The 21,523-nt window shown below is 46.5% G+C and overlaps 1 protein-coding gene and 1 long non-coding RNA gene across 2 annotated transcripts in view; both read right to left on the reverse strand.

The window, feature by feature from the left end:
- Positions 1 to 21,523, reverse strand: part of LOC137427662 (N-acetylneuraminate-9-phosphate synthase-like) — a 444,861-nt gene that overhangs the window by 317,296 nt on the left and 106,042 nt on the right. The window lies entirely within an intron of this gene.
- Positions 110 to 21,523, reverse strand: part of LOC137427666 (uncharacterized) — a 27,518-nt gene continuing 6,104 nt past the window's right edge. Inside the window, exon 2 of the long non-coding RNA XR_013623461.1 lies at positions 110 to 430. This is a non-coding gene — a long non-coding RNA (uncharacterized LOC137427666). The remainder of the gene's footprint in view (positions 431 to 21,523) is intronic.

Consider the following 21,523-nt stretch of genomic DNA (forward strand, 5'->3'; position numbering starts at 1 on the left):
ATATATATATATATATATATATATATATATATATATATATATTTCTGTCAGTTGATTGTTTGTTTGCCATTTGTATTACAGTGTACAAGAAGGTAGAAATAAATGAATGACATGTTTATCTCACCATTTATTCGGGGGAAAATTATTACGGGGGAAACCCTCAGCTACATTCGTTGCCGTTTTCGGACGATCGGACTTCTTTGCAGTGGCTACCGACCCTGTTGCTTCAAATTTCTCGACAATCAATCATATGTTTCTTCCCTGGGGTGGGTTAATATCGAATTCCTGTGCCAAACAGCGTGCCGCCATCGTTGGTTGTTCATTACATTTGTAGTAATGTTTCATGGCCGCAATGCGTTGATTCATTGAAAGGTAATTCATGGTTCAATTTGGAGCAACTTCAGTAACTTTCCAAACTCTCAGCAATAACCTGCAAAACAAAAACAAAAATAAATAAATTAAGAAAATTAATAATCTGCAAGACAATTATTAACAACATGACATCCCAAAAAGAATCTGACAGCCGAAAAAACAGAAATCGGGTGCTACTTTTGACTCACCCTGTATATATTGTTGTGGATATGAGAATGGTTTGTTTTTTTATTGTATAGTAAATTGTTGTAAATATCACCCTCTGTAAAATGTAATGATTCCTTGTAAATACCTCCGTAGTGTAAAGGTCAAAGGGCGTCTCGGTAGTTATTCCATAAACACCACATTGCAGGACCCGATAAAACCCTTGTTCAGTAGCTTATATCTTATTATGTGTCTTAGAGTAAGGCCTTGTCTTCCATTAGAATGACACTCCATTGCACCAGCGAAAGAGGTAGATCCCCTTCATTCCCATTCCCAAAACCTCCATTTCCCCTTTCGTCATTGCCAGGCCTCAATTGCCATTGCCAATTACATCCCCTCCAATTGCCGCCATTGGCCACGAGGCAGGGTTGGGGAAGAAAGGCGTGTCTCCACCTCGTCATAGAGGGGAGGAGTGAGCCAGCCCCGAACAACCAACCGAGCACGAGGGGTTTGGTTTGAGAGGGCGGAGGAAGAGCGTTTGGGGGAGGTTCGCAAAGGTTGAGGGGCGGGGCCTATATAACCCACCACGGGAAGCTCCCAAGAGCAGACGAGAGATAAGTCCAAGAGATGAGTCCAAGGAAAGAGCTGGGTCGTCAGAGAGATGCGCTTTTACTGAGACAAGGAGCTGAGTCTGAAAAGAGAGGTCCATGACAAGAGCTGAGTTGGTCGACAGGGGTGGTCAGTGGTTGCGTTGAGTGGTTGCGTTGGTTGCGTTGAGTTGTCGGTGGAGAAAGAGTGGGTGGACCAAGAAAGAGAGAGGAGAGAACCCGTCACGCCAGACCCCCCACCAGCGCGTCGGCTCCGACCGTGATCCGACCCGTGATCCGACCCGTGATCCGACCCGTGATCCGACCCGTGACCCCGCGCACATGACAGGATCGGTGGCATCAGCGGCCGTCGAGGTCCAGCCCGACGTCCCGGGCCCAAGCTCCAGCCAGCTCCGTGCCGTCCTCCCCCTCCAGCCACACACCTCCTTCCAGCCAATCCACTCTGCAATTCCCCATGTGAGTCGTCTTTGTTTGTTCTGTCCTGGGTAGTAACTAAGTCTGTATAAGCTAATAATTTTCACTGTGTCACCTGCGTCTCATGTCCCCTGTAAATAATCATGACTGCTCTTTTTGCTTGTGTGTGTAAATAATAAATCCCGTTACTCTTCTGTACGTCTTCTTCCTCTTTGCATTCGGTCGCTTTAGAGTTTTCCAGATTGAGTAGCTGTGGCGCGATACGGCCAACGTTGGGTGAATCGGGTTTAGTGGGGAACAACTGTTCGGCCGCGGTTACACCACCGCTCGGTAAAAATAACATCTAATCCGCGGACCGTAACAAATTGGTTGTCAGGAGTTGGGATTCGAACCTGGGACTAAATTTATTTAGCCCAAATTTTGGACACCAATTGTGTTATTTCCATAACAAATTGGTGTCTGGGCGTGAGATTCGAGGCCCGAACCAAATTTTTAAAAACATCTAGAAAAAAATTTGGTCAAAATTTGGAGCTGCTGGAAATTTGTGTTGTTTTAAAGCAAAACCCGAATTTTGAAATCGCGCCATGGCTGGTCAAGGCGACGGGATGCCGGTGGGAGAGATAGATGGGGTGGAATCGACCCAGGACCTCGGGGAAATGTATATGGAGGATGTGGTTGAGGGGGTATCAGGTGCACAAAATGGCACTCTCGCGCACGAGGTTTCAGGCGCGCAAAATGGCGCCTTTGCGCACGTGGTTACAGCGGCACCAAATCTAGCCGCGCCCGTGACCGTAGCAGCGCCGCTGGGGGATTCGGACCTTTTTATGTTACAAATGGGGGCCCTTATGGACAGGCTAGAAGCCAAAATGGGAGACCAAATTGGAGGTTTGAAAAACAGTATGGGGGCAATGAGGGACGAAATGGGGGACAAAATGGGCGAAATGGGGGGCAAAATGGGAGAAATGGGGGAACGGCTAGTAGCTAAATTTTAGGGGCTAGACAATAATTTTAAGGGATTAGACAAGAAATTTGAGGGGTTAGACAATGGGATAGAAGGGGTGAAACATGGGTTAACGGGGGTGGAAAATAGAATGGCTGCCCAGGAGAATCAGATAGAGGGGGTGAAAAATGGGTTAATGGGGTTAGAAAATAGGATGGAAGGCAAATTGCGGGAAATAGGGGAGCAATCCGCCCGAGAAATTAAACAAATGGGAGAGCAGATAGAGGAGGTGAAAATCGGGGTAGAAACCAAACTGGATGCTCAGAGGGATGAATTGGGACAGATGAGGGTGGCATCTACAAAAGAGAGGGAGGAGATGAAAGAGGAGATACGACGAGGTGTAAGTGAGGAGGTCTCGGGAGTACGCGAGGAGGTAAAGCGAGGTGAAAAGCGTATAGAGAAAGAGGTGAGAAATGGAACAGCTAGGTTACAAGGGGGCATAGAGGACCTGACGGAGGAGGTAGAACAGCTGACGGAGGGACAAAAAGAGTTAGTGGAGCAGGTCCAAAGGAACACTGTGGTACTGGGAGGGTTAAAGGCGACACAAAAAGAAATTAAAAATGACTTAATAGCGACACAGAGGCAATGTCAGATGGTACGTGAGGGATTGACAACGAGGTTGGAAGAGGTGACAGAAGTAATGGAGACGAAGGACCGAGAGGTGAGGACGCACATAGAGACGGTCAAGATAGCCTTAGAGGACGAACTAGAGGAGACGCACCGGGAAATAAAAGCGGTAAAGCAAAAATTAGAGGAAGTGGAAGAAGAGGTGAGTGAAATTAAGAAGAGACGGACAGAAACTAAGAGAGAAATACAGGAGGAGGTGATGGAATATGTACAAGGTCGGTGCTCAAATCGTGATGATGTGCTCGCTAACCAAATACAGAGTTTGCAGGTGGCGAAGGAGGTGCGGAGACGAGGTGCCAAGGTGAGTGGCGAAAAATTCGGCAATGTATATGATGTGAGGAAAGCTTCAGTCGGCTTGGGGGTTGATTCGGATCCGGGTGTTCGTGAGAGGCCGTTGGTGAAGTGTGCGACAGGTACGGTGTGCGAAGGAGGAGGTGTGCGAGAATGTCCGACTCTGGGGTGTGTGAGGAAAAAGTGCGCGCCAAGGAGTGAGTGTGCTGTCGAGAGTGAGTCGGTTGTAGCGCGTGTGCGAGGGGGCACATGGAAGCGCGGTGTGGTGAGTGTTACAGAGGATGTAACGAGAGAGTGTACACCTGTGGTGAGTGTTACGGCAGAAGTAACGGGAGAGTGTGCGCAAGAGTGTGCGCGAGAAAGGTGTGTAACAGACAGGTGCATGGGGAAAGAGTGCGCTGTCAAGAGTAAGGGAGAATGCATGCCTGTGATGAGTGTTACAGAGGATGTAACGGGAGAGTGTGCGCAAGAGGGTGCGCGAGAAAGGTGTGTAATGGACAGGTGCATGGGGAAAGAGTGCGCTGTCAAGAGTAAGGGAGAATGCACGCCTGAGGTGAGTGTTACAGAGGATGTAACGGGAGAGTGTGCGCAAGCGTGTGCGCGAGAAAGGTGTGCAACTGAACAGGTGAATGGAGCAGTGTAAGAGTGATAGTGATAGTGATGTGTATTGTGTTGACCAACTGGTCCAGGAAGAGGAGGAGGGTGCAGGTGGCACCAGGTGTGATTGCACAGGTGTGCAACAACAGGTGTATGGAGAATGGTTGTGTGAAATACATGGAGTGTGGAGTATATGGAGTATTGGAATGGATGGTCGTGGAGTGAGTATGGTGGAAACTATGGAGTGGAGTGGATGGTGCGAAGGTGTGAATGGGGGAAGGATGGACCCCCATCACGAATACCCGGGGCGGGTAGCGTAAGTGTTAGGTAGAGGGTATAGGTAAATTGTGGTTGGATATTGGCATCTGTGGTGCGGGTGACAGAATGGTGATTGGATGGGTGCATTAGTGTTGTGGAAATGGCTGGGCATGTAGCCTGTTAGTGTGTGTAGTTGGTTTGGGCACTCCAGCACTGTGAGGATGTCGGCCAGGTGAGGCCGCAGGTGGGCTCTGGGAGCCGGTAGGGTTGTTGTGGATTGGGCCTGAGGATCCGGAGGACGGACCCGGGTAGCCCAGTGACAGAGGGCACCGAGTGGGGTGACAGAGCCAGGAGGGGCCTTCCCCAGTTAGTTAGGTTAGGGTAAGGAGCTAGGTAAGCTCGGGTGGCAACTGCAGTGGTGGAGGTGTGCAGGTGGGTAGACCTGCTGGGAGAGCTACACGTCACAGCCCAGAAATTGTGCAAGGGCACCGGGAGATGAATCGGGGGAGTGAGACCCCAAATTGAGCAGCACCACAGTTTGGTCAATAGGAATTGGTTTTTAGAACCCATAGTGTAAGTTGGCCAATGGATTGGCAGGGAGAGACCCCGGGTAGAGTAAAGAGTGTTAAACTCATTTAGAGGGTAGTTGGATGAAGGATCTCCTTGCACCATCTGCATCCACTCACCTGAGATGACGTACCTCCACACCATGCCATGTTTAATTATTTTTATGTGCAAATGTTTTGGCTTGTGAGACGCATCATGACGTGGGTGTGACATTGTGCTTGATGTTCCATCTCTTCCTCCTTATGAGGATTGATGACGAATTGGGTGATGGCAAATTTTGGCTAGAGGGATTGTGGTGACAAATTTGGTGTAAAGGAAATAAGGGGAAGACGTGACAGTAGCGACGGATTTGTAAATGTGTAGATTGTTGTACATATGGGGTAAGGGCAAGGGTAGTGTAGGTGACGGGGGGGGGGGGGGGGGGTGACGTATGGTAGGGACGAGCTTTCTCATTTCGCTCTCCGTACGCATTTCGCCTTGCATTGCCTTATTGGTGTGTACCCTTGTGACCTTACCCCTCGCTCATTTGTCTTGTGCCCCTTTTGTCTCCCACATGACCTGTGCGCCATTGGGCGCCGAGGGGAGCGTGCGTGAGTCGGCCATTGTGCGCCCGGAACTCCCAGAACCAGCTGTCTGCATCGATGCACCACATTATGGACCACATGTCAGTGGCCGAGCACCACTTATGGACCCCATGGGTTGGGGCATGGCCCCTCTGCTGGAACCGGCCATGAAGGCCCGAAATCTTGCTGGCGGACCTGGGCCACAGGGCACCGATGCCCCACAGGTGAACCACACGTAGTAGGCCCTGTGGGCCATAAATAAAGAAAAATAAAACGGACACGTTAGGTGCATTTTATTATCACAAATAGGCCGCCAGCAAAGAAAAGACAACATCTGGAAGAAAGTAAATAGCCAGCAGAGGGAGCCTAAGAGCAAGAGATCACCTGCAGGGTTAGGGGTTGTTGATTTATTTTTATTGATGAACAATGGTGACTGCACCGATTGGTGCTTGAGGGTGCGTTGGTGCGTTATAGGTGCTTTCATGGTGCGTCGATGCAGAGCAGACTGTCTCCCCCTCAGAAAGAACAATCACAGGTCCTGGGTTAGTTTTGTAAATAAAAGTAGCGTCAATTGTAAATAATGCTCCCCACCGTCAGTGTATAGTTTGAAGACCATTCCGCAATTCGGTTAACTGTGGGCGTAAGTCTGTTAGGCAGGGTGCAATGGAGCAGCGGGACACATTTATTTATGTTTTAAAACTGTCGCACTCAGGGTCAGGTTAAAAGTAGAGGGAACTACACCTACGTGTCACACTAAATTTAAGTTGTAGGCCCAGGACGTGCCTAAGAGGAAGAGGGTGCAGTGTTGTGGATATGAGAATGGTTTGTTTTTTTATTGTATAGTAAATTGTTGTAAATATCACCCTCTGTAAAATGTAATGATTCCTTGTAAATACCTCCGTAGTGTAAAGGTCAAAGGGCGTCTCGGTAGTTATTCCATAAACACCACATTGCAGGACCCGATAAAACCCTTGTTCAGTAGCTTATATCTTATTATGTGTCTTAGAGTAAGGCCTTGTCTTCCATTAGAATGACACTCCATTGCACCAGCAAAAGAGGTAGATCCCCTTCATTCCCATTCCCAAAACCTCCATTTCCCCTTTCGTCATTGCCAGGCCTCAATTGCCATTGCCAATTACATCCCCTCCAATTGCCGCCATTGGCCACGAGGCAGGGTTGGGGAAGAAAGGCGTGTCTCCACCTCGTCATAGAGGGGAGGAGTGAGCCAGCCCCGAACAACCAACCGAGCACGAGGGGTTTGGTTTGAGAGGGCGGAGGAAGAGCGTTTGGGGGAGGTTCGCAAAGGTTGAGGGGTGGGGCCTATATAACCCACCACGGGAAGCTCCCAAGAGCAGACGAGAGATAAGTCCAAGAGATGAGTCCAAGGAAAGAGCTGGGTCGTCAGAGAGATGCGCTTTTACTGAGACAAGGAGCTGAGTCTGAAAAGAGAGGTCCATGACAAGAGCTGAGTTGGTCGACAGGGGTGGTCAGTGGTTGCGTTGAGTGGTTGTGTTGGTTGCATTGAGTTGTCGGTGGAGAAAGAGTGGGTGGACCAAGAAAGAGAGAGGAGAGAACCCGTCACGCCAGATCCCCCACCAGCGCATCGGCTCCGACCGTGATCCGACCCGTGATCCGACCCGTGATCCGACCCGTGATCCGACCCGTGACCCCGCGCACACGACAGGATCGGTGGCATCAGCGGCCGTCGAGGTCCAGCCCGACGTCCCGGGCGGGATCAAGCTCCAGCCAGCTCCGTGCCGTCCTCCCCCTCCAGCCACACACCTCCTTCCAGCCAATCCACTCTGCAATTCCCCGTGTGAGTCGTCTTTGTTTGTTCTGTCCTGGGTAGTAACTAAGTCTGTATAAGCTAATAATTTTCACTGTGTCACCTGCGTCTCATGTCCCCTGTAAATAATCGTGACTGCTCTTTTTGCTTGTGTGTGTAAATAATAAATCCCGTTACCCTTCTGTACGTCTTCTTCCTCTTTGCATTCGGTCGCTTTAGAGTTTTCCAGATTGAGTAGCTGTGGCGCGATACGGCCAACGTTGGGTGAATCGGGTTTAGTGGGGAACAACTGTTCGGCCACGGTTACACCACCGCTCGGTAAAAATAACATCTAATCCGCGGACCGTAACAATATATATATATATATATGTCACATCAAATATATATATCAGTCATTATGCGACTTCATACCATCAGTGGAGAACCGCCAGCAAGGTGTCCCATACAGCTGCTGCTGCACCTTACTGGGAGCGATAAGTACCGCCTGCCACACGGTAACATTATCTCTGGTATCCACTCACTTATGGCGACTCCTATCTCAATATCTCACTACCCCATACAATCCTACATGACCCGAAGGTATTTCATTGGTACTCCCCCGCCCCACAAATGTAAAAATATACATATACAAGAACAGATCTCGATCTCGCGATCGCGAGATCTCGGAGACGGTGGGAGGGATTTTCGAAGCTCCACACGGTCTCCACGTTTTTCGAAGTTAAGTCTGTTCACAATTGTATTTTGTCGAAACTGTATTTATCTTTCGGTGTGTGAAGTTATTGTGTGCAACTTTGGTTGTTTCTCGGTGTTTATCTTTCATAAATTGATCGTCTGTTTGCCGTGTCGCGAGCAAGGCCTTTGCCGCGTCGCGAACGATTTGAAATCGAAGTTAAGTGATTGTTCCCATTTGTATTTTCGTTAAAACTGTATTTATTTATGGTGTTGTACGTATATAGTGTCCCGACGAAGATTTTTCGGTGCAAATCTTTCATACCTGTATTGAAAATCGTGTTAATTCGTGTCGTGTCTTGAGGCCTTGTACAGTGTGCACTGTACAACCTTGAGGCTTTGTTTTTCTCTCAGCGGTCCGTCGTTTGTGATCCAATAACTTTCGTTCTCTGTATTCCCAGTCTTTTCACCCATAGCCTACTTCCTTGTGTAAATCTCAACTCAAAAAAAAAAAAAAAAAAAAAAAAAAATTCCCTCTCTGTTCTCATTCGTTTATTCATTCTTATTCGTTCGTTCGTTCTTCGACCACGTGTTTCTCCCCCATTTCCCCAGATAGTTTTCACTCATTAACCTTCAATGTTTACACTTTCCCCTCAAGTTATGTATTCCGTCATATTTTATAACACCTTTTTCTTCTTCTTCTTTAAAAGGCTGCTTTCGACTTGCTCACCAAATCAATTCATCCCAAAAAAATATCCATCTCCTATAGTGCCTTTTTTCTACATTCCCTAAACTCTCCTGCACTCCATCCTCCATCCAGCGTCCTTAAACGTATTTTTAACTCGAAGGTCACAAGAAACTCATTTTGCAGTAAATGTTCGTTTCCCATAAATCGTACACTTTCAAAAATCCAATCTCACCCCTCCCCTCCAAATCTTCCCCATAACCCCTCCCCTCCAAATCTTCCCCATCACCCCTCCCCTCCAAATCTTCCCCATCACCCATCCCTTTCAAATCTCCCCCCTTGCCCCCTCCCTCCTAAACTACCCCCTCACCCCTCCCCACCAAGACGCCCCCTCACCCCTCCCCTCCTAGACTCCTGCCTCACCCCTCCCCTCCAAATCTCCCCCATATCCCATCCCTTTCAAATCCCTCCCCTTGTCCCTTCCCTCCCAAACTCCCCCCTCACCCCTCCCCTTCAAATCTCCCCACCCTCATTGCTTCTCAATTTCCCCCCTCTCACTCCCCCTCCTCAAAGCGTCCTCCCCGCTTCTTCCCCCTTCAAACTCTCACCTCCATCTCCCCCAACCTTCTGCCTCGCTCTTCCCCCTCCTCAAATAACACCTCATTGTGGCTCACCCAATCACCATCAAACCTTTTGTCCGCCCCATCCTTCCCTTTCTCCGAGCTATTCTGAAATCTCTGACACACCTTCAACAGCTCTCCCTACCTCTTCCACCTCTTCCACATCTTACCCTACCCCTCCTCCCCCCTGTTCTGTATCTGATGCTCCCCCTTCCTCTTCATTAACGGTATGGACCTCAAACATCCGGGGCCTTCGTTCAAACTTAACTGATCTCTCCATACAGGTTGCTTCTGTCAAACCAGACGTGATCTGCTTAACAGAAACTTTCCTCCTTTATGATGTCTCTGATTCCATAGTATCTCTCCCGGGCTACTCCCTCCTCCGGTATGATAGACCTGAGCCTCGTCCTGGAGGCGGGGTTGCTATCTTTATCAAAAACTCTCTTCCTCACTCGCCCTGCACTGCACTCGCCCTACACCTCACCCCCAGGAATACCTCTGGCTACGGCTTCCCCTTCGCTCCCACCTCTTGTTCATATGTGTGTTGTACCGTCCACCAAACAGTGATGACTCCATCTACATCTCGCTGTCTGAGAATATGGACCAACTTCTATCTACCCATCCCAACTCTCTCTTCCTCATATGTGGTGATTTCAACTGTCATCATGCCAGTTGGCTGGGTGTGGGTACCTCTCTCACCAGCCATGGCTCCTCAGCAAAGGACTTCTGCGACTCACTGGGACTGACACAATCTGTCAATTTCCCGACCCGGATCTCAGTCAACGGAACATCTTCTCTTCTGGACTTGGTTATGACTAACTTCCCTGAAAATGTCTGCTGCTCTTCTTCTGCTCCGATCGGATCATCTGATCATGTCCTTGTTAAAGTGGACATCTCTCTGACCATCCTCAGGGAGCCTGCTCAGCGTCGACGAGTTTGGCATTTCACTCAGGCCAACTGGCACGGTCTTCAAGCAGCAATCAATCATCTGGACTGGTCTCCCATCTCTACCACCTCTGACATCAACTCATCCTGGGAATTCTTCCAAAGTAAATTGCTCTCTCTCATGCACAGATTTATCCCATCTCGTCTTCAGTTGTCATACCCTTCCTCCCGTCCATGGTACACGGAATCTTGTCAGGCTGTTGCCCAGAAACAACTTGCCTTCGTCTCCTGGAAAGCAAATCCAACGGAATAAAATCTCATTTCCTTTCACAAAGCCCGAAACAAGTGTGTGTCCACCCTCAGGAGAGCCAGGAAACAATATCTCTCCGTTCTCAAGACCGAACTCTCTTATCTGTCTCCCTCTTCCAAATCCTGGTGGCATCTGGTCAAATCCGTTTCTGGTGTTTGTTCCCCCTCCATCCCCTCCCTTACCTCAAACGGCTACACAGCTGACTCCGCACGTGAAAAAGCTGAATGCCTCAACTCTGTGTTTGCCTCTAAATCTTGTGTCCCAAACCCATCCCTCTCTGTACCCACCATACCCAGTCGTACCCTGCTGCTCCTGGACTCCGTGTCCTTTCCTCCTGACAAGGTGGAAAAGTTTCTGTCAACCCTCGACTCTGATTCTGCAACTGGACCCGACGGCATCAGCCCACGGGTCCTAAAATCCTGCTCTGCTGCTCTATCTCACCCTCTCTCTGTTCTCTTCACCCTCTCTTTTGCTCAAGGTCAACTGCCATCTGCTTGGAAATCAGCCAACATCACCGTTTGCACAAAAAAGGTGCAAAAACAGATCCTAGCAACTACAGACCAATCAGCCTTCTCCCAATTATCAGCAAAGTCATGGAATCCATCATTGCTTCGGATATGAAATCTTTCCTCTTCTCCAATGGCTTGATCTCTGATCATCAAATTGGTTTCAGACCAGGTCACTCTACTCTGGACATGCTGCTTCTGCTGTCTCAACAATGGATGGAGGTCCTCAATGCCAAACAGGAAATTAGAGCTGTCTCCCTCGACATATCACGTGCCTTCGACACGGTCTGGCACCCCGCTCTGCTCACCAAACTCTCCTCCTTTGGTATCCATGGAAATCTCCACGCATGGCTGGCGGACTTCCTCTCTAGTCGTCGTCAACGTGTGGCCCTGAATGGGTTTCTCTCATCTCCTCTTCCTGTTCAGGCTGGAGTTCCCCAAGGCAGTGTTCTGGGGCCCGTGCTTTTTCTGGTCTTCATCAATGATCTCTCTGACTCTCTCGAAAATCCTCTCTATCTCTTTGCTGATGACTCCACTCTCTGCCGCTCCATTCCTCTTCCCTCAGATCGGCAGTCTGCTGCCTCCTCACTCTCTGAAGACCTGGACAAAATCACAGACTGGTCAAACAAGTGGAACATGTCTTTCAATCCTGACAAATCTCACACTCTTACTATGTCTCTCCGAAAAGATCGACTGGACAACCCTCCCATCTACTTTCTCAACAATCCTCTCCAAGAAGTTCTGTCGCTCAAGATTTTGGGTCTCACTATCTGCCATGATCTTTCTTGGGAAAACCACATTTCCAAGCTGGCCTCCAAAGCCAGTCGCCGACTGGGCATCCTCCGTCGTGCGAAGTCCTTCCTCGGCACACCTGAGCTCCTCACCACATACAAGGCTTTCATCCGCAGCTCAATGGAATACTGTTCTCCCCTATGGGCCGGTGCTCCTGCCTCACACCTAGCTCGGCTTCACGCTGTTGAAACCAAAGCTTTCAGAATTATTGGAATCTCCCGCGATGAAGCTATCTCTGAGGGCCTTTCACTCACTCACCGCAGGCAGGTAGGTGGTCTTTCTGTCTTCTACCGACTCCTCTCCGGCCTTGCACCCCCAGCTCTCTCTGTGCTCTGTCCCCCAAATATTCCTACAGGTCGCACAAGATCTGCCAGCAACCCTCTGATGGTTAAACTGCCGAAATCTCGGCTCTCTGCTCACCTTCACTCTTTCATTCCTCTTTTCTCCCGCCTCTGGAACAAACTCCCTCACTCCCTTCAATCCCACTCCTCCCTCCAGGTCTTTAAAACAGCTGTTCACCACCATCTCTTATCTTCCCCCATCCAAAACCTTGATCTTTTCTACCCCCGCTAATTCACCCCAGATCCACCTTGTTTGAAATTCCAACTTCTTTCCTGGAAGTCCTGGCAGTGTCCATATGTTTTATACCTCTCCCACCGCCCCCTTCCCATGCCCCCCACCCCCCAAAGCCCTCGCCCTCTCTCAGATCTCTCGATGTCTCCATGTCTCTCGGTCCCTGCTCTCAAATGTTGTGTTTGTGTCCTTCCCCCTCTCCCCATCTTGTCTACCGCTCCCGATTTTATATGTTTTATGTGTCGGTTTGTCTTTCTGTGTGATTAATGTTCGCTCTTTCACGAGCCTCGATCTTGTTTACAAAAAACAGATACATTCAAAGTACACCGCCCCCATGCCAAATAATTAAATATCCTACAGCGCGGCATTGCGGGGGCGCCTCCAGCACCTGGCAATACCGCAGTACAGCTCATAGAGGCTGCATTGGGAGGGAGAGGTGTATGCTAATTGATTGATTAATTGTATAATTAAAATCAATAAAAGATTATCACAAAATATTTCCTTAATCAATTGGCTAATAGCATAACTAAACCAGTAGTGCTTCATCCGAAGATGTATGTATTAGAAATTTTAGAAATGTAAATAAGTCATTAATAAAAAATTAAATAATTAATTGATTAATCAATAAATAATAAATCAATTAATCAATAAATAGTTAATCGATTAAATGATTAATCAATAAATCAAAAATATCCTTGATAGCCACATCACTTGGTCACTCATGTCCAAACATTAGCTTCCAAGCTCAAAAGGTGCCTGAGATATTGGCCAAATGAGAAAGAAAATAAATAAATGATTAATAATGAAAATAAATAAATAATAATCGTTAAAAAATTAAATTATTAATCAATTCGGTCATATAACACATAAACTACCACCATTTCATCAGAATCTGTAAGTTAAAAAAACAAATTTTTAGTCATTAATCGAATAATTAAAAAATTAATCGATTAATTGATTAATTGATTAATTAATAAATCAAAAATAGACTTTGCAGCCAAATCACCTGGTCATTGGCATGTCCAAATATCAGCTTCCTAACTCAGAAGGTGCCTGAGTTAATGGTCAGAAGAGAAAGGAAATTTAATTAATTAAATAAGTACTTAATTAGTCGCTAATAATTAAATAACTCCTCAATTAATTGATTAATCAAAAAACAAAAAATACAGTTTTTGACAAAGGACTTGCTCACTATTGTGCTGAAATTTCAGCTTCCGAGCTCAAAGGATAATCGGTAAATCGGTAATCGGTAAATAAAGGGTGTTGGAGAGGAGGGTAAGGGAGAAAGTGAAGATCGACGAAATGCAGTTTGGATTTATGCCAGGAAGAGGAACGACAGATGCGCTTTTCATTGTGAGGCAGTTGCAGGAGAAGTACATGGATAAGAGGAAGAAGTTGTTTTTTGGGTTTGTTGATCTGGAGAAAGCATTCGATAGGGTTCCACGCAAAGTATTGACATGGGCATTGAGGAAGTTAGGAGTGGAGGAATGGTTGATCAGAGTAGTGATGGCAATGTACAAAAGAGCACGCACAGCTGTAAGGACGAAGGACGGGAACAGTGGTGAGTTTGAGGTGAAGGTGGGAGTGCATCAGGGGTCGGTACTAAGTCCACTACTATTTGTAGCTGTGATGGAGGTGCTGGCTCAGACCGTAAAGGAGGGTTTACCGTGGGAGTTGTTGTATGCAGATGATCTTGTGTTGATTGCGGAAAGTATGGATGGACTGAAGGAAAAGATGAACAAGTGGAAGGAATGTATGGAGACAAAAGGTCTGAAGGTGAATATCGGAAAGACAAAGGTGATGGCAAGTGGTAAAGCATGTGGTGAGGTGGAAAGAACTGGGAAGTGGCCGTGTGCTGTGTGCAGGAAGGGTGTCGGAGTGAACTCCATTCAATGTACAATGTGTGCTGAGTGGGTTCATCAAAAATGTAGTGGTCTGAGAGGGTCATTAACCAGTGTGGCAGCTACATTCAAATGTAAGGTGTGCACAGAGGGAGCTGCAGATGGAGGAAATGTTGAGTTGGATCTTGGAGACGGCGTGAAGCTGGAAGGTGTGAAAACATTTTGCTACCTCGGAGACATGCTGAATGGAGAAGGTGGATCAGACTCGGCAACGGTTGCTCGAGTGAGATGTGCATGGAAGAAGTTTCGGGAACTGCGTGGCGTGCTGATGAGGAGGAGAGTGTCGCTGAAGCTGAAGGGAAAGGTGTATGCTGCATGTGTGAGAAGTGTTATGATTTATGGGAGCGAGACATGGGTAATGAACGTAGAGCAGCAACGAAGGCTGGAAAGGGTGGAAATGCGAATGGTTCGATGGATGTGCGGAGTATCGTTGAGAGAGAGGAAGACAAATGATGAATTGCGAAAGATGATGGGAATATTGCCTGTGATTGATGCTGTGAAGAGGAACAGGTTGGAATGGTTTGGTCATGTATTGAGGAAGGATGAAAGTGACTGGTTGAGAAGAGTGATGGAAGTTAATGTAGAAGGAAGTAGAGGACGGGGAAGACCGAGAAAGACTTGGCTAAAGATGGTGGAAGAAGAAATGCGGGCAAGGGGGTTAACAAGGAGAGATGCAGAAAATAGGGCAAAATGGAGAAGAATGTCATGGGGACCGCAAGGCTAACCCCCACTCTCGCAGGGAACATGGCCTTAAAATGCATGTTGTTGTTGTTGTTGTTGAGCTCAAAGGATGGCTGGGTTATCGCCCGGACAAACAAACAAGAAAACAAGAAAGCAAGAAAACAAACAACCAGAGTGAAAACTGAGTACTCCCTTTCAGCGTGTGTCACTGCCGAGCCCCCTTAGGTGTCCGGCAATGACGTCATGCAATGTCTGGAGATGGCATCGGAAAGGTGCGGTGTGCAATAATATATACCATTAGATGCCGAAAAATGAATTTTCAGTCCCCACGTTAAAGTTGCATTTTTTTTTTTTTTTTTTTTTTTTTTTTTTGCATACAAGATCGAGGCTCGTGAAAGAGCGAACATTAATCACACAGAAAGACAAACAGACACATACAACAAATAACATCGGGAGCAGTAGACAAGATGGGGAGAGAGGGGGAAGGACACAAACAAAACATTTGAGAGCAGGGACCGAGAGACATGGAGACATCGAGAGATCTGTGGGAGGGAGAGGGCTTTGGGGGGGAGGCATGTGAAGGGGGGGGGGAGGGGGTGGGAGAGGTATAAACATATGTACACTGCCAGGACTTCCAGGAAGGAAGTTGGAATTTCAAACAAGGTGGATCAGGGGTGAATTAGTGGGGGTAGAAAAGATCAAGGTTTTGGATGGGGGAAGATAAGAGATGGTGGTGAACAGCTGTTTTAAAGACCTGGAGGGAGGAGTGGGATTGAAGGGAGTGTGGGAGTTTATTCCAGAGGCGGGAGAAAAGAGGAATGAAAGAGTGAAGGTGAGCAGAGAGCCGAGATTTCGGCAGTTTAACCATCAGAGGGTTGCTGGCAGATCTTGTGCGACCTGTAGGAATATTTGGGGGACAGAGCACAGAGAGAGCTGGGGGAGCAAGGCCGGAGAGGAGTCGGTAGAAGACAGAAAGACCACCTACCTGCCTGCAGTGAGTGAGTGAAAGGCCCTCAGAGATAGCTTCATCGCGGGAGATTCCAATGATTTTGAAAGCTTTGGATTCAACAGCGTAAAGCCGAGCCAGGTGTGAGGCAGGAGCACCAGCCCATAGGGGAGAACAGTATTCCATTGAGCTGCGGATGAAAGCCTTGTATGTGGTGAGGAGCTCAGGTGTGCCGAGGAAGGACTTCGCACGACGGAGGATGCCCAGTCGGCGACTGGCTTTGGAGGCCAGCTTGGAAATGTGGTTTTCCCAAGAAAGATCATGGCAGATAGTGAGACCCAAAAGCTTGAGCGACAGAACTTCTTGGAGAGGATTGTTGAGAAAGTAGATGGGAGGGTTGTCCAGTCGATCTTTTCGGAGAGACATAGTAAGAGAGTGAGATTTGTCAGGATTGAAAGACATGTTCCACTTGTTTGACCAGTCTGTGATTTTGTCCAGGTCTTCAGAGAGAGAGGAGGCTGCAGACTGCCGAATATGAGGGAAGAGGAATGGAGCGGCAGAGAGTGGAGTCATCAGCAAAGAGATAGAGAGGATTTTCCAGAGAGTCGGAGAGATCATTGATAAAGACCAGAAAAAGCACAGGGCCCAGCACACTGCCTTGGGGAACTCCAGCCTGAACAGGAAGGGGAGATGAGAGAAATCCATTCAGGGCCACACGTAGAGGAAGTCCGCAAGCCATGCATGGAGATTTCCATGGATACCATAGGAGGAGAGTTTGGTGAGCAGAGCTGGGTGCCAGACCGTATCGAAGGCACGTGATATGTCAAGGGAGACAGCCCGGACTGTTCGCATACAGAGAAACGATCCCATATGAAGGGAGGGGTGCTTTGTGTCTCCCTTTGATTATATAATATTCAAGATGATATAAAACACTTCAAAAAGTAGGAAGAAAAAAATTAATTCACCCATATGGGACTTCGAACCAACACTCCCCAGCTTGGGAGTACTGATGACTTATCCATTAGACCAGGGGTCAGGAACCTTTTTGACTGGGAGAGCCATAAAAGCCAAATATTTCTAAATATATTTCATTGAGAGCCATATAGTATTTTTAACGTATAATAAATTAAATATGTCTTACTTTTAATGCGACTTCTGGTGCTGCATGGTTTTGCTGATGGCCTTGTAGTCTGGTTCATACGTGGTGAGGTTGAGCTTCATGCAGGCGTTGAGGCTTCCATCAGTTAAACGTGAGCGTAGGTTGGTCTTAATGTTCCTCATATGCGAGAATGACTGCTCACATGCATATGTAGAGCCAAACATGGTCAATACGGCAATACTCACACGCTGCATTGTGTGGTATGTCACAGGAAGCTCGTTCCATGTTTTAAGAATCAGCTGGTCTTCAGGTTGAAGATTTTTCATTTCTGTCCACTTGTGTTCCCTCGCCAGCTCTGCTCGCTGTCGCGCAAGACTTTCCAACTCTCCATTAAGTGACTTGAACTTACTCATCCACATGTCTGATGCCTTCAGGTCAGCAACTTCCAGCTCAAAGTCTCCGATAGAGACCCCGGGGATGTCAGGTCGATTTTGTCCACTGCACACTCATGTGGATGAGTGATGAACTTGAAAAGACCAGTGCGCGCACGAAATTCTCCAAAACGTGCTTTGAATGACTGCAGGAGATTGGACGTAAAGCCAGCTAGCTGCTGGAGATCCAGATGTTGAGTGGAGTCACTTGCTAAGCATGCATCTCTAAATTGTTGCAGTCTTTCAAAGTGCAGAAGACGACCTGTTTCAATGTCCCTGAGAAAGACTTCCAGCTTGCTTTCAAATGCAAACACTGCTTGTTGAAGGGATGAGATTGTATTTCCAATACCTTGCATTTTCACATTGAGCTGGTTCAGATGGCCAGTTATGTCCACGAGATAGTGAAACTGCAGGAGCCAGTCAGTGTTGTCTAGCTCAGGATGCTTGACGCCTTTCATTTCAAGAAAAGTCCGGATTTCACTCAGGCAAGCTGCAAAACGGCTGAGCACCTTCCCCCTTGACAACCAACGCACGTTGCTGTGTAAAAGCAGACCGGGATAATGATTCCCAACTTCTTCTAACAGAGCTTTAAACTGGCGATCATTTAAAGCTCGGGCAACAATAAAGTTGACCACTCGAATGACCAGCGACATCACCTCACCAAGCTCCTGGCCACACGTCTGAGCGCAAAGCGCCTCCTGGTGCAGGATGCAATGAAAACTTAGGATGGCTCTCTTTTCATGTTCACGGAGAAGCGCTACAAATCCTTTGTTCTTCCCCAACATACAGGGTGCACCATCAGTACAGACAGAAATAAGTTTATCCATCGGTAGTTTTTTTTCTTTAGCAAACTCCATGAAAGACGTGAATAAATCCTCTCCTCTTGTTGTCCCTTTCATTGGCAAAACAGCCAAGCTTTCCTCACGCAGTGTGTCACCTGCAGCATACCTGGCAATTATACTGCACTGAGATAGATGGCTAACGTCTGTTGACTCATCTAACGCGAGAGAAAAGTATGTCCCGGCGTTTATGTCCTTAATTTGTGTTTCCTCGACTTGATTTGCCATCATGATGCTACGATCGTGCACAGTTCTTGCTGACAGGGGCATGTCTTTTATTCGTTTGATTATCTTGTCTTTATTTGGGAAGTCATCAAACAGTTCATTGGCCACATCAAGCATGAATGTTTTGGCATACTCGCCATCTGTGAATGGCTTTCCATTCCTTACTATTGCCAAAGCACCCGCAAAGCGAGCGGAATTCCCGTCACCTTGCTTGGTCCACACACGTAGTTGCTGCTGACTCGTCTGCACTCTCCGCTGTAGCTCCTCGCATGCCCTTTTCCTGCTGTCCCCCGCTGGATATTTCGATGCAAATGAAGCATGGTGCGTATCGAAGTGCCGCTTTATATTTGACCGTTTCATCGATGCAATTTTATCATTGCATATTAGACATACCGCAGATCCTGCTCTCTCACCAAATGCAAATTCCTCTGTCCACGCAGCCTGGAATGCACGGTAATCATCGTCTTTTTTTCTTTTCGCCATCTTTTCCGTTACAAGGGTTGAAGCGGATAAACTAGTTGGCTATCTGATAAAATTGATTTCTTCACCTTTACAATGACGCGGACATGCTCGCGAGCCATTGGTTCCCGACCCGACCCACGGGTGACCCGTGACCCGTGAAATTTATCTTCAAAACTAATTTCTGTTTACTTTAAAATGACACAGTATTATTAAGAAATATCACAAGTATTTTAAAATCAGTTCCAAACTGATTTTTTAAAACAAAAAAAAATTTTTTTTCAACTCAAAATTGTCTGGGAGCCATATGCCGTCACCGGAAGAGCCATATATGGCTCGCGAGCCATAGGTTCCCGACCGCTGCATTAGACCATTAAGCCAGCACGTTAGATTTGGGTAATAACATTTTGAAGAGTTATAAAGTGTGTATATATTTTTATATATTTATTTATGTATAGGTGAGGGTGAGACTACTGGAAGTAAGCTGCAACACGTGCCCTTTTGTGGTTTGTTTTCAACGTATCCAATCACGTGACTGTTGTCGCGAAGGGTGCACTAACCGGAAGTTACGTAGTTCCGCGGGCGCCTATATATATATATATATATTTATATATATATATATATATATATATATATATATATATATATATATATATATATATATATATATATTTATATATATATTTATATATATATATATATATATATATATATATATATATATATATATATATATATATATATATATATATATATATATATATATCAGTCACTATGCGACCTTCATATCATCAGTGGAGAACCGCCAGCAAGGTGTCCCATACAGCTGCTGCTGCACCTTGCTGGGAGCGATAAGCACCGCCATCTGTATTTATAATCCACTAGGGCATGCCCGTACGTGGGTGCCCCCGTTCCTTGCCAAAAAAAAAAAAAAACGCTACCCGTACGCTCTACCCCGCCCGTACGCCCGTACGCCCATAAACAAAAAAAACAACGCTCTTCGCTTCCGCCCTTCGCTCTGACTGAGGAGAAATAATGCGCATAAGAAATCGAGAAATTATTATTTTCTCCGGAAGAAATCGAATTACGAACCGTAATGGCGCACGCGCTCGGCTCGGCTCGCTCTCACATCGGCCACGCCTATGCAACAACGCGTTCTGTGATTGGCTGCCGGAAGTGCAGTCTTCACTGTCCGGAAGGTCGCATATCGCAGTTACGATGAATCGCAAATTAGTTTTAATTAGTTTTAAAACATAGTTGAACGCCAACATAGTTTGCCAACGTGAAATAAATGAATACGCTCTCAAATGTGCCGTCCGAGGCAGAGTCTGTTCGCCACGTTCGGCACACGTGATAGCTCGCTGCTCTCTGATTGGTTGAATCGTTTTTTGGACATAGCTCGGTAACTACTTCTCCGATTAATATGAAACCTTGAAAAGGCACATCCTGGGGTCCCCAGCAATATACCTGGCAAGTTTAAAGTATATCGGACCGGTAGTTGTCGAGAAACAGCGGTCACAGACAAACAGACATACATACATACATACATACATACATACATACATACACACAGAGATTACTGGAATTATAGATAGATAATGACGCACTGCTAGATGGTTCCTCTGGAACTTTGCAGGCAAGGCGGACGTGCATGGCGATGACGTCATGTTGTCCGCTCATTAGGTTGGAGAACCAGATTACAGATACCATATATATATATATATATATATATATATATATATATATATATATATTTATATATTTAATTTTAAAGCAAACACTATGGCACTTTTGTAGAATTTGTTTCGAAAGCCATTAACTAGACCTATTGGCCGATGTATATTCCAAGTTTCAGCTAGTTTCAATGTATAGTCCTTGAGATGTGAGCGCCAACACATTTTGGGCGGACGGACGGACGGACGGACAGACACCAACGTGATTTCGAGTATTTTGTAAATATAACTCAAAAATGCATAAACGGACGTTGCTGAAACTTGGAACATATTACCTCAACGTACAAAGTATTTACTTCTGAAATTTGCAGCCAATTTCGTCCAGTAGAAGCCGAGAAACGTATTTTCAGTCCCCATGTTAAAGTTGCACACAGAGAAACGATCCCATATATAAGGGAGGGGCAGTTTGCGCCTCTCTTTGATTCAATTTTGGTGAAGATCTGAGTATGGATTTGGATACGAGGATTATTTAATTTTTAAGTGATTCTTCACCATTGAGAGATCGGGTGAAAAGTAATAAATAACATGATATTTAAAAAAGTTATGGATACGTTTTGACTAAACTTGGTGCCCTTCTAGTTTAATCTGGTACTGGTTATGGTAAATCACAGGCATGATGAAGAAGGACGCCATTGCTGAAGAAGGCGGTACATTGTGGACTTACACGTGTCCACCAAAGTCTATTTAACTCTCGAGATCCAGCGATCGGCCTCTCCCTTCCCGACAACATCGTTACCTTGAGACTCGAATTCGTTACCTCGAAGTTGGTATGGTATAGATCCGGTTTCATGCGTTTTGCTGTTTCATGATGTAATAATGTACGGGCTGTTACAAATGTTCTTGAACGAGATTTTTCAGGTTGACCCAATTTATTAAAAAATACTTTTCAATATTTAAAGAAGAAAAGAGTTCACTATTTTTATAACGTTCAATATTTAAGTC

This window comes from Myxine glutinosa, chromosome 5 (genome assembly GCF_964187855.1).
Source record: "Myxine glutinosa chromosome 5, kmMyxGlut1.1, whole genome shotgun sequence".
In the NCBI taxonomy this organism is placed as follows: Eukaryota; Metazoa; Chordata; class Myxini; order Myxiniformes; family Myxinidae; genus Myxine; species Myxine glutinosa.